Genomic DNA, 17,977 nt, shown 5'->3' with positions numbered 1-17,977 from the left:
ATCCAACAGCATCTGATCTGCTGGCAAAACAAATCCTACAGTATACCAGGTACTGCAGTTATGAGGTGGATTGCAAATATAATTGGATAAAGGAGAAATTGATGTTAGTCCAAATGTGTAATGCTCAGCAAGGAGAACAGGTGCAGGGAATGATGAGAGCTGTAGCTTGTGGTCAGGGGAACGCCCCAGGATACGTACAAGTACAGCAGGTTGGAGGGTCCACGGGTCAAGGAAGAGATGTCCCTATAGATCCGAAGGCAGGGATAGATGTTGCCACCCTTAAGAAGTCCACTACATGTAATTGTTGTCACAAAATTGGGCATTAGAAACATGAGTGTCGCCTCAATCCTGCGAACGAAGAGCAGGGAGGAGAACTCATACAGTTGGCAGATGGGGTGAACCAGTTACCGACAGTGACCAGGCCAAGATCATTTAATGCAGGAGGGATTCCCGAACCAATTAGTGCACGTGTCTCAGCCTCCAAAAATTCCACAGGGTATTCGGACTTACCATCAGATGGCCTTGATGGAGTCCGTGGATGGATTTGGTCGGGACACGTCCTGATGACGGTGCCTGAGAGGGGAGGAAGACTGTACACTTGGTGCACTCTTAGAGGTAGACCAGAATGGACCCTACGTAGAAGCAGAGAGTGGATGGTCATCCCATTACATTCCTGACTGAAACTGGTGCTACCCATTGTACTATGAGATCCACAGTAGCCCCAAACCTACCCCTCTCAGGAAAATTGATCTAAGTTGTAGGAGTCTGTAATAAAAAGATGACAAACCCTCTGACGGAAGAAGTGCCGGTGAAAATCGGAACCTTCCAGGATCACCATCAGTTTGTGGTGTGTGATTCCAGCCCAGTGTGTTTGTTAGAGCATAATCTGCTGTGCAAACTGAATTGTACCATCTACTGCACACCAAAGGGAATTGAGTTGCAGACCAATGATAAGGACATTGCTTTCAAATTGGCAAATCAGAACTTTTACACTACTATGTTTCTCATACTGACAGTGGAAGATATACCACTGGACATCAGAGACACTGTTTCGGCAGTGGTATGGGCCTTCTCAGGAGAGGAGATCGGACTGATTCGAGGAGTCAAGCCAGTCTGCATACATGTCAAGTCGAGTGCCGAATTTCCGAGAACGCCTCAATACAATCTGACCCCAGAAACAGTGCCAGGAATTACAGCCGGAATTGAGTCTATGATCGCACGGGTCATCTTAAAGGAGATCATGAGAAGTCCATGCCATTCTACTATTATGGGTTTGCAGAAACCTAGCAGAAATTATCGCATTGTCCAAGACCTCAGAAAAATTAACAGCATAGTGATTCCATTTTGTCCTGTGGTGCCGAATTTATCTGTGATCCTATTCCAGATTCCTTGTGAAACTGAATGGTTTACAGTGATTGACCTCTGTCAGGCATTTGTCTCTGTCTCATTGCATGAGGAAAGCCAATTTTTTTTCGCTTTCCATGTGGAAAACCATGTCTCAACATGGTGTCGTATCCCTCAAGGGTATACTGAAAGTCCATCCATTTTAACCAGTTCTTGAAAAAGAGCACGGAAAGTCTGATTCTGGCCTGAAACTCTGTGCTGGTCCAATACATTGATGACCTTCTCATTGCGTCGGAGACGTGTGATGCTTGCAGGGATGATACCATTGCCTTACTGAATCACCTGGCTGAGAACAGGCATAAGGTGTCCCTGAGTAAGCTTCAGTACTGTCTGAATGAAGAACAGTACTTGGGTCATTGGATTGAAAAGGGCAAGAGGAAGGTGTCAACTGAACGAGTGGAGGCGATCATGAAGATGAATCCACCCAGTACCCAGAAAGAGGTCAGAATGTTTTTGGGAATGGTTGGCTACTGTTGACAGTTGATTACCAACTTTTCTCTTATGGTGAAACCTTTCCAAATGCTGACTCACAAGGATTTGTGTGATCCGGTGCCTTGGGATAACGATTGCCTATTTGCCTTACTTGGATTGAGAGAATCCCTTTGTCACACTTCGGCTTTAGGAGTGCCCAATTACAACAAAGCGTTTTCGCTGTTCTGCCATGAGAGGTTGTGCCATGTCTGTACTCACCAAGACACATGGAGGTACCCCTAGACCAGTGGCCTATTTTTCAGCTACTTTAGATCCTGTAGCTTTAGCGTTGCCTGGATGTCTCAAATCCATTGCTGCAACTGGTGTCAGTATTGAATGATGTGAGAGCATTATGATGGGCCATCTTCTTAAGTGTATGTTCCGCACTCAGTTGAGCTTCTGATTGACAAGGTATGAGCAGGTGCTTCTTGCAGATGAGAATGTAACCCTGAAGCGATGTTCTGAATTAAATCCTGCTACCTTGTTACCCATTCCAAGGGCTGATGGGGAAGAATGTGAAGACCATGACTGTCTGGATGTCACTGAACTATGTAAGAAACCAAGGCCTGATATTGTCAATGAGCCATTGTCTGATCACGAACAAAGTCATTTTGTTGAGGGCTCATGCTTAAGAGGCAATGAAGGGAATCTGGAGCAGCGTTTGCTGTTTGTACAATCCTTGGAGTTGTGGAAGCCGCTTGGTTACTGTGAGGCTTTGCAAGTTCCTTACCAGGCTGTGTAAGCAAGCCTGGTGGGGAAGATGCAAAATGCACAGGACCAGCCAAGCAGTCCTGCGCACTTGGAGTGGGAAAACCACTCCTCCCCCATAACCCCAGCCCCGCTCTAAACCAGTCTGTAGTGAAAAATAAAATGATAGTTATTATCATTAAAGTTTTCTGCTGCTCTGCTCTTAAAGCAGTGGGGCGATGCTCCTTCACCTTAGCGGAGAAGACGCCACTGGTTGTGTTACACCGTATTATTGGGATGCGGTACACCATATTAAAGCACCTCCATGGGTTGTGTTACACCATATTACAGCGTCCTCATGGGTTGTGTTACATGGTATTACAGCACCTGCAGGGTCTTGTTGCAATGTTAATGGGTCCATGGAATAATTCTGGGCATCATTTGTATTCACATTTGCTTTGTGCAATGCAGCTATATTCACTTAAGGGGGTGTTTTCTTGAATGTCATTTCATTTTAGCTCAAACCTATACCACAGCATGACTTGGTTCTCGGTGTAAAAATAAGCCTTACTGGCACGGAAATGAATACAGTTATCAAATGTTCTCAGAATTTTACTGTATTTTTATATCCACCATTTTCTGAACTGAAAGTGCATATTTCACATTCTTTCAGCATTTACTGGCTGAGTTAAAACCCTTAAAATGTCTCAAGCGAATGTTTACATGTGAGTTTAATGATCAATGCCGAAAATATATTAGTCGCATCCTTAAACGATAAGACATTAAAAATGTAATTTCTGTTTCTCCCTAGGTCATTGTAAAGCATATTGACGTTCAAAAATCTCTTTTTTTCTACCCGACTGATCCACATGTAAATCAATGACATCTCTGAATATATCTAAAAAAGGCCAATTTTAGATGAGCTGCTCCCAGCTCCACAATCTTCTTGAAGTCGTTAGGTTAGCATGCTGCCAAGCATTCTGCAGTGGTTGGCAGGTCCAGAACAAGTGTATTAAATTTCCTTCACAGCGTTGACATTTATAACAGTGAGGAGATAAATCTGATTTACATTTATGTAGTTAAACAGGTGTAGAGTACAGCCTAAAGGCCACCTTATAATGCAGCGGCTTCATTTTGAATTGATTGCTGTTCATTCTGTTGGCAGTAATGGCTGGTGCGCAGCACTTCACTCATTTACGGTAGTCTCGTGATCTCTTCTTCTGCCTGAGTTTGAAAGTACATTTTAATTTTCTGTGTAATACAATCCCTGTTCCACAAATGTTAGTTTAAAAAATGTAAATTCACATCTAATTTGCAGCTATGCATATATTCATCCTCCCATGCCTCCACCGCCTTGAGACCCCTACGGGTAAGTAGTCATGCTTCATAAGAACATTGATTGATTGATTGATTGCGCCAATACACCTCAGGGTATTTGCACGCTTTAAAAATCATATTAACATATCATAACATAACATAACATTGATTGATTGATACCTACCCACAAACCAGTCGTTCATGACTGCCAGATCTCACCACAGACGTCAGATACCCACAATCAAAAAGTTCCCTTCAATATGATATCAACTGCCCATGCCCCACCAAGGGACCGCTCAATGACATGTAGTCCCTGCATTCTGGTAATGCATAATCAGTCAGGAAAAACACAGAAGTGAACACTGATGCAAGAAACTCTGTCAACCTTGAAGGCTGCCCACAGTCTGCTCATCAGAGAACCTAGAGCTGGTTCCACAAGCAGAGCCATCATCAGGGTCTCCAACAAGTGAAGGATGCTCTTCAAGGCAATCAATGGCTGTGGAAACCGCAAACTAGAGTCATCATTCTCCCATTCCTAAGAGAAATGCAAAGAAATCAAATTCTTTAACAACAAAACTGGCCAAACCCAACAGCATGTTGATAGCACATCCACGCTGAACATGAGTACAGCATCTTCACCACAGAAAGTACCAATAAGGTAAACCTCCAATAACCTCTCTGTTCTCAAAGTGGCAAATCTTTGCCAGTCTCTCACAGCCAAATTATATAAAGAAAATATCATCCCATCAAAAGATATTGGAGAAAATATTTGAAAGAACCCCCAGAGGCTCTGACTATCATTGTTAATAATCATGTCACACTCTTTCCTAGGTGACTGTCAAGGACTGGAGGCTGTGAAGGTCTGTTATGTTTCATTCTCAATTTCCCAAGTAAGGATGACTCCTCCCAGTAGATATAGTATCACCCTGCAATTAACAATATGCATGAAGAGTGTCAAGTGTCTCCTTAAAAGAAAGAAAAACGCCACAAGGGGCAGAAAAAATGCCTTGCCAATCTTGTAGACCTTAACCGAAGATGATGGTTTATGTAGAAGTAGATAGGCAATGCACAGAACCCTCCTTGGCATATGGCTAGTGAGAACAGCTGGGCAAAGCCTTTAGAAGAAATTCAAAAGTAGTGTGGCTGCAAAGAGCAAAAAGTCAGAAGAAAAAATAGTCATGAGTGGGTAATGAACTTAATGAAAAATATGTGTACTAATGCACTGTAATTAATCCATCACTCATCAAGGCTTCCTTATACATGGTTAACTCCATTATGAAGTGGGACGTTCAGGCAGTAATTTCTGGACAGACCACCATTTCCTTTGTTCCAACAAAATGGGAAGAGGCCCAAAGTTTGACATCTCTCTAATGCAAGTCTTTATGTTGAACTCATTGCCCTTCTCCATGGGGTTACCACAACTGTGGAAACACTGGTGAGATCTAGGCAGTGGAAATGCCCAGCACAGTGCCAAGCATAGAGTTCAGAGACGTGCTACTTGACTGCACTGTAAGCACAGCATCTTCTTCCCAACACTTGTTGTCTCAGGTAAACGCCCAGCATGGATGCACCAGTATGCCTCCCTCCAGTCACTTGGAGCTTATCAGGGTAGAGCTAGAAAAATCAACGAATGAACAAAGGACATTGAATGAAAGCATCTTCCCTAAGAATGCTCATAAGATGGATAACCATTCCAGTGAATCAAGAATTGAAGACAACCTCAGAAAATCTGAGAATTACTGACTTTTTAAACCTCATATTCAGGTTGCCCTAGTACAATGATTGGTGGAGAATCAGGGCGATATGGTTTCAATTGTGAAGAATGGAAAACCGTATGAGTTATCCAAGTTTGAGACAGCTTCAAATGAAAGGCTACATGATTAGTTTGATGACTAACAACAAATGAATACAAATATTGTGGTCTAAACATTACTGGCAACACCAGAACAGGAAGGAAATGAGAAGACAACCAAAGTTTAAATATAGGAGCATAGGAGCATAAGTTGACCTTGATTTCATCTTCATTTTAGAATAGCGTAAATTTTCTTTGAACAATTGTGTTTCTGTAACTGACTCAAATAATAAGTAGCTATTGGAATCAAAGGGTCAATATGAGATTGCTGGAACTGACCATCTTTTGTGTTGCATTCCCCTAGATTTCTTTGCCTTCACTGCACCATTTTTGCTGAACAAATTTTTGTGGGCATTGGAACTCCTCACACTTTACTCCCGCTAATCAGTGGTAAAGTTATTGTGCTCTTCCTTTTAAACATGGTAAAATTGGCATAAACCTAATTGGCACATTTAATTTACTTATAAGTCCCTCGTGTATGATACTTTATGTACTTAGGGCCTGTAAATTAAATGCTATAAGTGGGCAGCAGCACTCAACGTGCCCTCCCCCCCCCAAGTAGCACTGAAAACATGTTTCAGGCTAGCCACTGCAGCCTGTAGTGCCGTTTTGAAACTGCCTTTTAGACCTGACAAAATAAACATTTTGCCAATCCTAAAACTTTCTTTTTAATGTTTATAGGTCACCCCTAGGGTTGGCCCTAAATGTCCATAGTGCGGGGTGCATTGTATTTACAAAGTATGACGTGAACCTAAGTTTTACATGTCCTGGCAGTGAAAAATCTCCAAAGTCGTTTTTCATTGTTTCAAGCCTGGTTCTCCCTATAGAAAAGCACTGGGTTACATTGCATGACTTCAGTTTGGGACTAGCTAGAATCCTAATTACTCCAAATTAATAGTAATTCATAATACAATCTAATAGTCAAGTTGGATTTTAAATTACTACTTTGAAAATGGCACTTCAAGAAAGTGATGGATGGAATGCTTGAATTAATTTCAACCCCTGGTAATTACTCAGGATGCATCCAAGTCCATAAGTATTTTACACACCATGTGACCTCAGTTGGACCCAACCATGTGCAAATCAGTTTTGACCCTGCTCCTAGGGGAACAGTCCAGCCCAAACTGCCAGGCCAGGTCCTCCCTGGACCAGAAACAAGCAACTCAGGTCTGGTTTCACCCTAGTTAGGCTAATCAGCTAGATATAGTTTGGTTCCAGTGATACAATGTGCACAGGACCCACATCTGTGCATACACTTGTCACTTATGGTTGTACATTAAACACACAAAATGTGATGGGAGGAATGGTTGCAATAAATCTAACCACTGGTAATCACTCAGGGTCGCATTCCAATCATCAGTTTTTTTCCATACTATTATTGTTCCTAATGCCTCACACAGAGCCTTCCCAAAAATTTGAAAGATATTGAGTTGATCAGTTAGAAATAATAATATAAGGTAATCCATGAACACAAAAAATGTCTGTCAAAAATATTAAGCCAAAGATATACAACTGTATTTGAAAAGGTGTCTACTGTAACTATTTTAAAGTCTGTTGAAATCTTATGCCAAGGTATTGTAGCCACTGGTATCAGATCCAAATATAAAAAGGCTTAGAACATGATGTTGGGCAAAAATGGGACAAGCAAGAAAATATTCTTGAATATCAGAATGAATAGTGGGCCACCAAAAAGATCATAACACCAGATCCATGTAGTCTTAAATTCTCTATGACCAAAAATAGCAGTGTTGTGACAAATACAAATCACATCAAGTTGTAGTTATTTGTTAGGAACAAAAAGAGCTTATTGATTGAAATATTTTCATTTCATCAGAAATGATATTTCTTAAGATGAACAGCTCTTAATTACTTTGGATCCATTGTTATCTGTTCAAGAAAGACTGAAAATGTTTAACCACACAATGAAAACCAGTCACTGGTTAATCATAAGTAAGTGATGACTCAGGATATTGATGAGACAAGGCATCAGCTATGATATTATTTGAACCAAGAACATAGGTGGTAGCGAAATCATTCTGACGAGACAAGGCATTAGCTAAGAGATTGTTTGAACCAAGACCATGAGTGGTAGCGAAATCATTCTGTGCAAGCAAAAATGGCCATCTCATTTGTCGTTGAAGATTTATTTTGTAGATTCCTACTGTAAGGATCAATGATATAATGACTGACGTTCAATCTTGATGCTCTGCAAGAGTCTTAGAAAACACCAAGATGTCATCTAGATAGAATAGAGAAAGGTGATTCACAGCATCTAAAACAAAATGAATCCAAAAAAAGAGAAGTGACATGGGTATTGCACAACGCACTTGTCTTGAATCTATCCAGTGTGTGTTCCTGCATTTTCAAACATTCATATAGTTTTTAACAAAAAATTCAAGTAATTACATTATACAGTCTGCACATCACACATTTCTACTCATAAATATTCACAAAAAATAGCTAATGTCCACTCTTTCATTCAAACCCACAGGTTGGAACATGTCAATTGTTTGGTCCAGTAGTATTCCCGATACCTTATGTTTTTTAATGATCTGCAACTTAATTAGATGTAATGTGTGTCCTTGTTGCTGAAAATAGGTTGCTACTAGTGATTTCATATTTCCTGTTTGGGTGTTACTAATAAATTCACATAAACATACTTTTACCTTGTGTGAAGTCTCGCCCATATATTTACTTTTCCACTTTTATGAGATATATGCGATACATCATATCACAAGTGAAATATTGTTTGAATTTGATTTGTTTTCCTGTCATCAGATGATATATCGCTGAACCTTGGATCAGATTACCACTACGGATACAGTTCATACAGTGCATTAATATTGTCTCAAAAATATTGTCAGACACAAAAATCATCAATAAAACACTGTGGTGAAAAGAATATTGTGGAAGAATATTACAAGCATGAATATAATTTTTATAATTATACTTGTATAGTATATCAATTTTGTATTGTTTTGTAATTCTTTATGATATTGTGTGTTTTAAGTGACTAATGTGATCATTTTAGTTCTGTATATTTTGTAAGTTTTTGTTTTATTGTTTAGATAATATTTGAAATTTTTTTTTTGTTTATTTTAATCTTTTTATTGAGTAGCGAGGAGAGTAGTAGGAAAGATATATATATGCACTTTATAAGTCACATAGGGCCACATTAGGATTGCGGGCGGATCGCCACCACCAGGCAGGCGGTGACCACCGGCGGCCCAGCGGTGGCGATCCGCCCGCCGGATGGCCCCGTATTACCCCCGCCATATTACTATGGCGAGGGGTTACGCAGCGGACGGTAAGACCGTCCGCCACTTTACCGCCAGTCGGATTTCTGACCGGGCGGAAAAGGGCCTGAATATAGTGGCAGTGCCTTGCAGGCACCGCCATCCATATCAGGATGTGGTATATTTCATGCCTTTCCGTGGCGGAGACTCCACCTTGGAAAGGCATGCGGTGTTTGCTACGGGGGCCCGTTGCAGGCCCCCAAGGGGGTGGGGGGGTGCACTTGGGGGGTACCCATGGTCAACACTCTCCCCAGCAGCATCGCCTCATCGCCACTCCGCTCATGTGCAGAGGCTCCCCTGAAGCAGGGTTCGCCTCAGCTGGTTGCATCCCTCTAGCTCGCAGCGCCCCGTGTATTTTCATCACCCTCGCCTCCTGCTTACAGGTGCTGCCCCCACTGTCTCTCAGCCTGTCCTTGTGCTTGTTAGTGTTATTTTTTGAGTTTTGCTCTGTGGCTTATTTGTTTTAACCCCTGTTACTCTACCTGTGTGTATTGTTTTTCCCACCGCTGCTGCCCCGCGGCCCCTCCCCCTGACACAGTCCCCGCCTCCCTCCCCTGGTCCCGCCCCTCCCCTTCTAAGGCAAGCCCATCTGCGCCTGTCCGCGTCTGGACTGCGCCACGACACCCGACGTCGCTATGACTCTAACACCCTCCATGCACTCAACTCCGGCCGACCCTCCACCTGCTTCGAGGCCACCCTGAAGCTAACCCATGGACCCTTCACCTGCCGCAACTGCAGCTACACCAGCCAGCGCACACCGGCACGTCCTGCCCATCCAACCAAAGCAGGTCACAACAGTCTCAGATGCATAGTATAGTACTCAACACCTGCTCAGTCTACAAGCACGCCGTCGAACTCTGGGACCTTCTCGATTTATCCTCCTCGGACGTCGACTTCCTGACGGATACCTGGATGAACACCTCCTCGGCGCCCGACATAGCCATAGCCATCCCGGACAGCTACAAGATCACCAGCAGGGACCAAAACATCAGACCAGGAGGAGGAATCGCCATCGATCACAGGAACACCATCAGAATCTCAACCAACATCAAAGACTCCCTCAGCACGGCCGAACATCTACACTTCCAGATCCACATCGACCACAACACCACCCTCAGAGGAACCCTTGTCTACAGACCCCCGGGACCCCGACCACAGTTCAGCGACTCCATCGCAGACCTCATCAGCATGCATGACCCCGCCTCCACAGACTACATCCTCCTCGGAGACCTGAACTTCCATCTCGAGAACCCCAACGACAGCAACTCCACAACCCTGATCGACAACCTAGCCAACCTCGGACTCAAACAGCTCGTCACAACACCCACCCACTCCGCCGGACACACGCTCGACCCCACCTTCTCCACCAGCAATCACATCGCCTTCAGCCACACCACCGAACTCCACTGGACCAACCACCACTGCATCCACTTTTCCTTTCAGAAACACACCATGCACATCCAACCGCAACGAATCCCACACCGCAGCTGGAAAAAAGTCACCGAAGACCAGCTCCTCACCACCCTCGCCCGAGACCCTCCATCCGAGCCCTCTGACACCAACGCAGCAGCCCACAACTTCAGACAATGGATTGACGACTGCGCCAACACCCTCGCTCTGATCAGGAAACCCTCTAACAGGTGCACGGACACGAAAGCCATCTGGTTCAATGCCGATCTCCAGAACAAACCTGCCGAAGAATCGAGAAGCAGTGGCGCCAAGACCAGACACCAGACAACCACGCAGCCCTCAAGAACACCAGACGCAAGCACCACCAACTCATCAGATCCGCCAAAAGGACCTCCTTCTAGGAACGCCTCGACAACAACGCACACAACAGCAAAGAGCTCTTCAGCATCGTGAAACAACTTGCCTCCCCCAGCTCCATCACGAATGACATACCGCCGTCGCAAGAACTCTGCGACTCCCTGGCCACCTTCTTCCACCACAAGATCACAGACATCCACGACAGCTTCGACACCCAGACACCAACGACAGATGCCGACACCGCCGACTCAACACCCACCAAACACATCAACCTCCTGCTCTCCTGGAACCACGTCAACGACAAAGACACCATCAAAATCAAGAACACCATCCACTCTGGCTCTCCTTTCGACCCCTGCCCCCACCACATCTTCAACAAAGCAAGCTCCATCATCGCACCCCAACTCTGAAAGATCATCAACAGCTCCTTCGAGACAGCCACCTTTCCGGAGAGCTGGAAACACGCCGAGATCAACGCCCTTCTCAAGAAACCTAAAGCAGACCCAAAGGACCTCAAGAACTTTAGACCCATCTCCCTGCTCCCGTTCCCAGCAAAAGTCATTGAGAAGACTACCAACAGACAACTAACCCACTTGGAGGAGAACAACATCCTGGACTCCTCCCAATCTGACTTCCGCAGCAACCATAGCACCGAAACCGCCCTCATCGCCACCACCGACGACATAAGGACCCTGCTGGACAATGGTGAATCCGCAGCCCTCATTCTCCTGGACCTTTTGGCCGCCTTCGACACCGTCTGCCACCACACCCTACGCACACGCCTCCACAACGCAGGGATCCGCAACAACACCCTGAACTGGATCACCTCCTTCCTCACCGGCAGAACCCAGAGAGTCTGCCTCCCACATTCAGATCTGAAGCCACCATGATCACCTGCGGCGTAACCCAAGGATCTTCCCTCAGCCCAACCCTTTTCAACATCTACATGGCACCACTCGCCAACATCATCCGAGCGCACCGCCACAACATCATCCCATACGCCGACGACACCTAGCTGATCCTCTCCCTCATCAAGGACCCGGCCATCACCAAATCAAACCTCCACGAGGGAATGAAGACCGTCGCAGAGTGGATGAAGACCAGCCGTCTGAAACTGAACTCTGACAAGATGGAGGTCCTCATCCTCGTCTCCACCCCCTCTGCATGGGATGACTCCTGGTGGCTGGCCACATTGAGAGGTGCCCCGACACCCTCCAACCATCCACCCAACCTGGGTTTTATCCTGGACTCAACGCTCTCCATTAACCCAGCAAGTCAACGCTGTCTCCTCCTCCTGCTTCAACACCCTCCGCATGCTCTGCAAGATCTACCGATGGATCCCCACCGAAATCAGAAGGACGGTCACCCAAGCCCTCGTCAGCAGCAGGCTGGTCTACGGCAACGCCCCCTACGCGGTAACCACGACAAACTCCAGAAAAGACTCCAACACATACAAAACGCCTCCGCACGCCTCATCCTCGGAATCCCTTGCCCCAGCCACATCACCGCCCTCCTGAGAGACCTGCACTGGCTCCCGGTCAACAAGAGGATCACCTTCAAGCTCCTCACCCATGCCCACAAAGTACTCCACAATGCCGAACCAGCATACCTCAACGAACGACTCACCTTCTACACCCCGAACTACCAGCCCCGCTCCGCTGACCTCGCCCTCACCACCATTCCACGCATCCGCCGAACAACCATCGGCGGCAGATCATTCTCCCACCTCGCCGCCAAGACATGGAACACCGTCCCCATCCACCTGCGACAGATCCAGGACCTGCTAACCTTCAGGAGACTTCTTAAGACATGGCTTTTCGATCAGTAGCTGCTTCTTCCCCCTCCCCCCCTTAGCGCCTTGACACCCTTACGTGTGAGTAGCGCACTCTATAAATGTTTTGATTGATTGATTGTGTTATGGTTTTGCTTTTTAAAGATATATGTTTTATAATTTTATGTTTTAATTCATTTCGTTGGTTTATTTTACTCTTTTTATAGGTTTCTGGAATTGTAGGGGAGTAGTGTGGGTAGTATTTTATTGTAAATCACTTTAGTGTTTTTAATTAGTAAATCATTTGTAAACTGGTAATTTGTTTTGATTATTTTTTGGTAGACGTTTTGGTTGCTTATAGAAAATTTACTTTTTTAAATAAAAATTAAACTTGGCATGTTTACATATCAAGGTGCCGATTCCGATCCTGTAAAACCCGGGTACGAATGGTCGTACGGAGCGTATTCTCCATACGACTCGTACCCGGGAAATCCTCCTTACAAACCAGCAAGTACGATTCGTACAGAAATACCATTTCCGTACGAATCGTAAAAAAATACATGCGGCGAAAAAATACCCACAATTCCGATCCGGGACTTCGCGTACGTGATGTCCGGACGGAGTCAGGCAGCGTTTTACGGACCTGCAAGTACGATTCGTGCCTACGTCACTCCGCATGGCTCATTTTTTACGGCAGCCAAAAACTCCCGTGAAATTGAGGACGACGCAAAGAAGGAGCACTGGTACGCGACGGACAGCCATGGACCCCATCCTACGTGTCATCCCGGCCCTCCTAGCCTACGACCTGATGCACCGATACCGCTGCGCACGCCGCAGAAGTTCAGAACAACACCCAGGGGCAAAGGGGGGGGGGGCGAGGGGCAGGAAACATAACCCCTACTCAATTTACAAAAAATATAACCTGTACATACATTACCTCCCGGGTCTGGTCACTTCGGGGGGCGTGTCTACCAATCCCTGCGTACCGCCACAACGGAAGTGGACGTCTACGCGTACCCGTCACCACTACAATGGTGGGACGGACTGTACCCATGCTCTGAGGGCGTGGGTACGGTCCGTACCACCATTGTAGTGGTGATGTAGGGGTACGCGTGGTACGGACCGTACCCACGTCCTCAGCGCGTGGGTACGGTCCGTGCCACCATTGTAGTGGTGATGTAGGGGTACGCGTGGTACAGACCGTACCCACACCCTCAGAGCGTGGGTACGGTCCGTACCACGCGTACCCCTACATCACCACTACAATGGTGGTACGGACCGTACCCACGCCCTCAGAGCGTGGGTATGGTCCGTACCACGCGTTCCCCTACATCACCACTACAATGGTGGTACGGACCGTACCCACGCCCTCAGAGCGTGGGTAGGGTCCATACCACGCGTACCCCTACATCACCACTACAATGGTGGTACGGACCGTACCCACGCCCTCAGAGCGTGGGTACGGTCTGTACCACGCGTACCCCTACATCACCACTACAATGGTGGTACGGACTGAACCCGTGGACTCAGCGCATGGGTACAGTCCGTACCACCATTGTAGTGGTGATGTAGGGGTATGCGTGGTACGGACCGTACCCACGCCTTCAGCGCGTGGGTACGGTCCGTACCACCATTGTAGTGGTGACGTAGGGGTACGCATGGTATGGAACGTACCCAACCTATGAATGCGGGGGTACGGACCGCATCACCCGTACCCCTAGGGCACCAGTACATTTGTGATACAAGGCATACACATGCCACGAATGTTGGCTTAGGGCCTGGTGCAGCATATAACCAGTATATTGGGGTGTGTGTATGCCCAGGACAGCAGTGTACTGCACCAAGGGTGTGGGTGGGTGGGTGGGTGGCTGCCTAGGATTCCCAGTAGTGGACAGAGACATGTGAGGGGTGGGTGCCTATCACTCCCAGCAGTGGACAGAGACATGTGAGGGGTGGGTGCAGAGGAATACCAGCAGTGGACAGAGACATGTGAGGGGTGGCAGCCTATCACTGCCAGCAGTGGACAGAGACATGTGAGGGGTGGGTGCAGAGTACTCCCAGCAGTGGACAGAGAAATGGGGGTGGGTGCCTATCACTCCCAGCAGTGGACAGAGACATGTGAGGGGTGGGTGCAGAGGAATACCAGCAGTGAACAGAGACATGGGGGTGGGTGCAGAGGACTCCCAGCAGTGGTCAGAGACATGTGAGGGGTGGGTGCCCATCACTCCCAGCGGTGGACAGAGACATGGGGGTGGGTGCTTATCACTCCCAGCAGTGGACAGAGACATGGGGGTGTGTACATCATTATCAGATGACAACAACTCCATGGGTGTATGTACGCATCCCTAATTTTCAACTATGTTGATAGTGCCATAACAACACATCACTGACAGCAGTGTCCCACTCCCATGAGGATGGATGTCTTTCCCACACTGCATCACACACCACATGTGGGTGTGAGGACAAATGACACATGCATACCCACCCCTGGCGGATGCAGCACAATACATACACAGAGATCATGCCACAAGACTGTATAGTCATGTCAATGCCTAATAAACTAAGAGAGCCAAAGGGAACACACACTGTCACGCACATCCCAGGACTGATAGGAATGTACAGGTGCTGGGACAGCCACCAAGATGTTGTCTCTCATGGAAGGAATAGGGTGGAGTTCCCACAGATACAATGCCCACAATTGTGAGTCAGGTGCCCAAATACTCTGCAGAACAAGTACCATATGTGTGCTAGGCTGGGATTACACACATGCATAGTGCGGAAAAGGGACAATTTCTCCATGAAGGCATGGCAACATACTCAATACACAAGTACAGTGACTAGCAAGGATGGTACAGACGATGCAGCCGGAGACATTGCTGAGCAGGCATGGCCATAGTTGAAGGGATCCGTCACCAACAAAGGGAATGTATACACAGGTCAGCACAACAATTGTGCAACTCTCTGCAGGGAAGATGTCCGGTGCCACGAAGGAAGGGACACTCCTTGGTACAATGTCTCAAAAAACAAACAACACACACGATCAAAGATCCTTTGCAGAGACCTTGTGATGGCACGCAGATCCCATGGGCCACCTCATGACCATCAGACTCGAACCTTTGCCCGAAACATAACACATTACCACAGCCCCAAATCCTGGAGCATCAGCACCAACATCAATACCTGAAATGCAATAGTGTTCAAAGTCAAAAGAAAATGCTTTAATCAGCATAAGATAATATATTTTTCAACAACACTATATACAAAGGCCAATGGCCAGTCCAGAATAGAAGTCCTTGGGGGGACACATGGGCACGTTTCTCCCCTAGCTTGCCTGCACATTAGAACCCGCAGGTTCGTCGACTGGGGGGGGGGGCATCATGTGGGGAAGGACCAGGCACCGCAGGGACAGGAGGTGTAAGGGTAGGTGTGGTGGGTGCAGGGCTGGACGCCTCCACCACAGGTGGTGGGGCAGCGCCAAAGGTGGAGGTGAGCTCGGCGCTGCACACTTCTGCCAGGGCATCCAGAGTATCCCCTGCACCGGAAGAAACCACTGGCACAAAGGAGGGGGGGGGTCGGAGGGATGGGGTGCAGCGCTACTGGGGGAGGGTGTAGACAGGGGGGGAAGCAACACCCCTACCCAGGGAGTGCCTTGCCCGTTTTCGGGATGGTGACCCAGTGGGGCTGAGGCCCAGCACAGCCAAGTAGCTCTCCTTGTCTGACTGTGTGGCAGGGGAGCCAAAGGAAGTGCCTTTGGAGGGACTGGGTAGTGAGGCATGCAGACTCAGACTGTGGCTGCGTGTATGCCTGTGTATCTCAGACCCAGTGGGTGTGCCTTTATCCCCCTGAGTGTGCGTGCCAGGAGGTGTGTGCTTGCCCTTAGGTGTTTGTGTGCTGCCTGTGTCTGGTGGGGTGCGTGCTTGGGAATGTCTGGGTGTGCATGGGACAGGCATGGGAGTGGGAAGTGTGGCTGGTGCAGGGGTGGGGGGGACGAAGCGCTGCAGGAGACTCACTGCTGCCATCAGTGAAGAGTCCATGGACCTCAGCAACATCCGTTGGTCAGACATCGCTGCTGACATGCCCTCCATGAACGACACCATCTGTGTCAGCAGTGTGGTGTGGCCATGGAGGAAATTCAGCATTGATGTCTGGCCAACCTGCAACTGCCGCTGAATGTCCACAGACTCTGCAGGAAGGGCAGCAGGGGTGACAGGGGCAGGGGGTGTGGTGCCTGGCACAAAGGAGACATGGTGGTGCCCTGCACGGACAGAAGGGACCGGAGCAACTGGGAGGGCGGTGATGGGAATGGAGGAGGCGGTGACAGATGTGGTGCTGCTGCCAGGTGTTGTAGCAGCCTCCGCCCCCTCGAGGAGTTCAGCCTCGGACCGTCAGCGTCGTAGTCGGTGTTGCCACCAGACAAGTCCTCCGCCTAACTCCCCTCGCCCTCCGTGCCACTTGCTCAGGCAGACTCGCCAGCAGTGGTGGCACCGGTGCTGGATCCCTCCTCCAGGTCCATGCAGGTGTCTCCCTCGGTGTCCTCCGATGATGCTGTGGGCAAGGTGAAGATACAGAAAATAATCAGTCACCTGTATACATCTGACACATGAGTCCAAACAAAATAGGTCACAGTGCATATCAGGAAATGCATCATGAGTAACATCTAGATTACTCCGCACATATGTAAGCCCTGCACTCCCCATTTGGTTGACCCACCATGCCACTTTGAAACAAGGAAAAATAGGACACAACAGCAAATAAATTGATATCGAATTATACTGAGAAGCTAGTGTCTGGGAACAGTTGAGCACAGCAATACTATGAAGGCATGCCACCTCTTGTTTACTGTGAACGAAACAGTATTGGTACACCCAAGGCTAAATAACAGACCGCAATGCTGAAGGTGTCCCCACAATCAGAGACCTGTGAGTACTTTGGAAACCCAAACGAAATACATTGTGATCCCTTGGGAATCACAACACTTTACACAATCTACATGTTTAGAATGTGTGAATGTGCCACTTAGTGAACAGAACACACATGTGCCTGTATAAAAGAAGTCACACAAGGAGGTGCACACAAAACTACATTTACACAGTCATTGTATGAGCTGCCAGCCTTATTCAAATAAGCCACTGTTAGAAAGAAATGGGGTTTCAGTAAGTACATATACATGGCCCCACGGCGGTCTGGATGACTTGACACTCGTAAGTTGGTATCAGCAACAACCAAGGACTTACCCAAATGCCACCACACTGTGGGAACATGTATATGTATAATCTGAAAAAAAGTGTTATTCGAACTGTGCCTTTCTTTAAAATGTGCCAGCGTGTCCCCTGAAAGTGTAAAGGTGGTTTCTTGTGCACTTCCGTGGGAGACATCTGTCATGCAGGCACATCATTGTCCTTCACAACAAAA

This window comes from Triturus cristatus, chromosome 6 (genome assembly GCF_964204655.1).
Source record: "Triturus cristatus chromosome 6, aTriCri1.1, whole genome shotgun sequence".
Classification (NCBI taxonomy): Eukaryota; Metazoa; Chordata; class Amphibia; order Caudata; family Salamandridae; genus Triturus; species Triturus cristatus.
The sequence above is the reverse complement of the archived record's forward strand: the minus strand, read 5'-3'. Positions refer to the sequence as shown.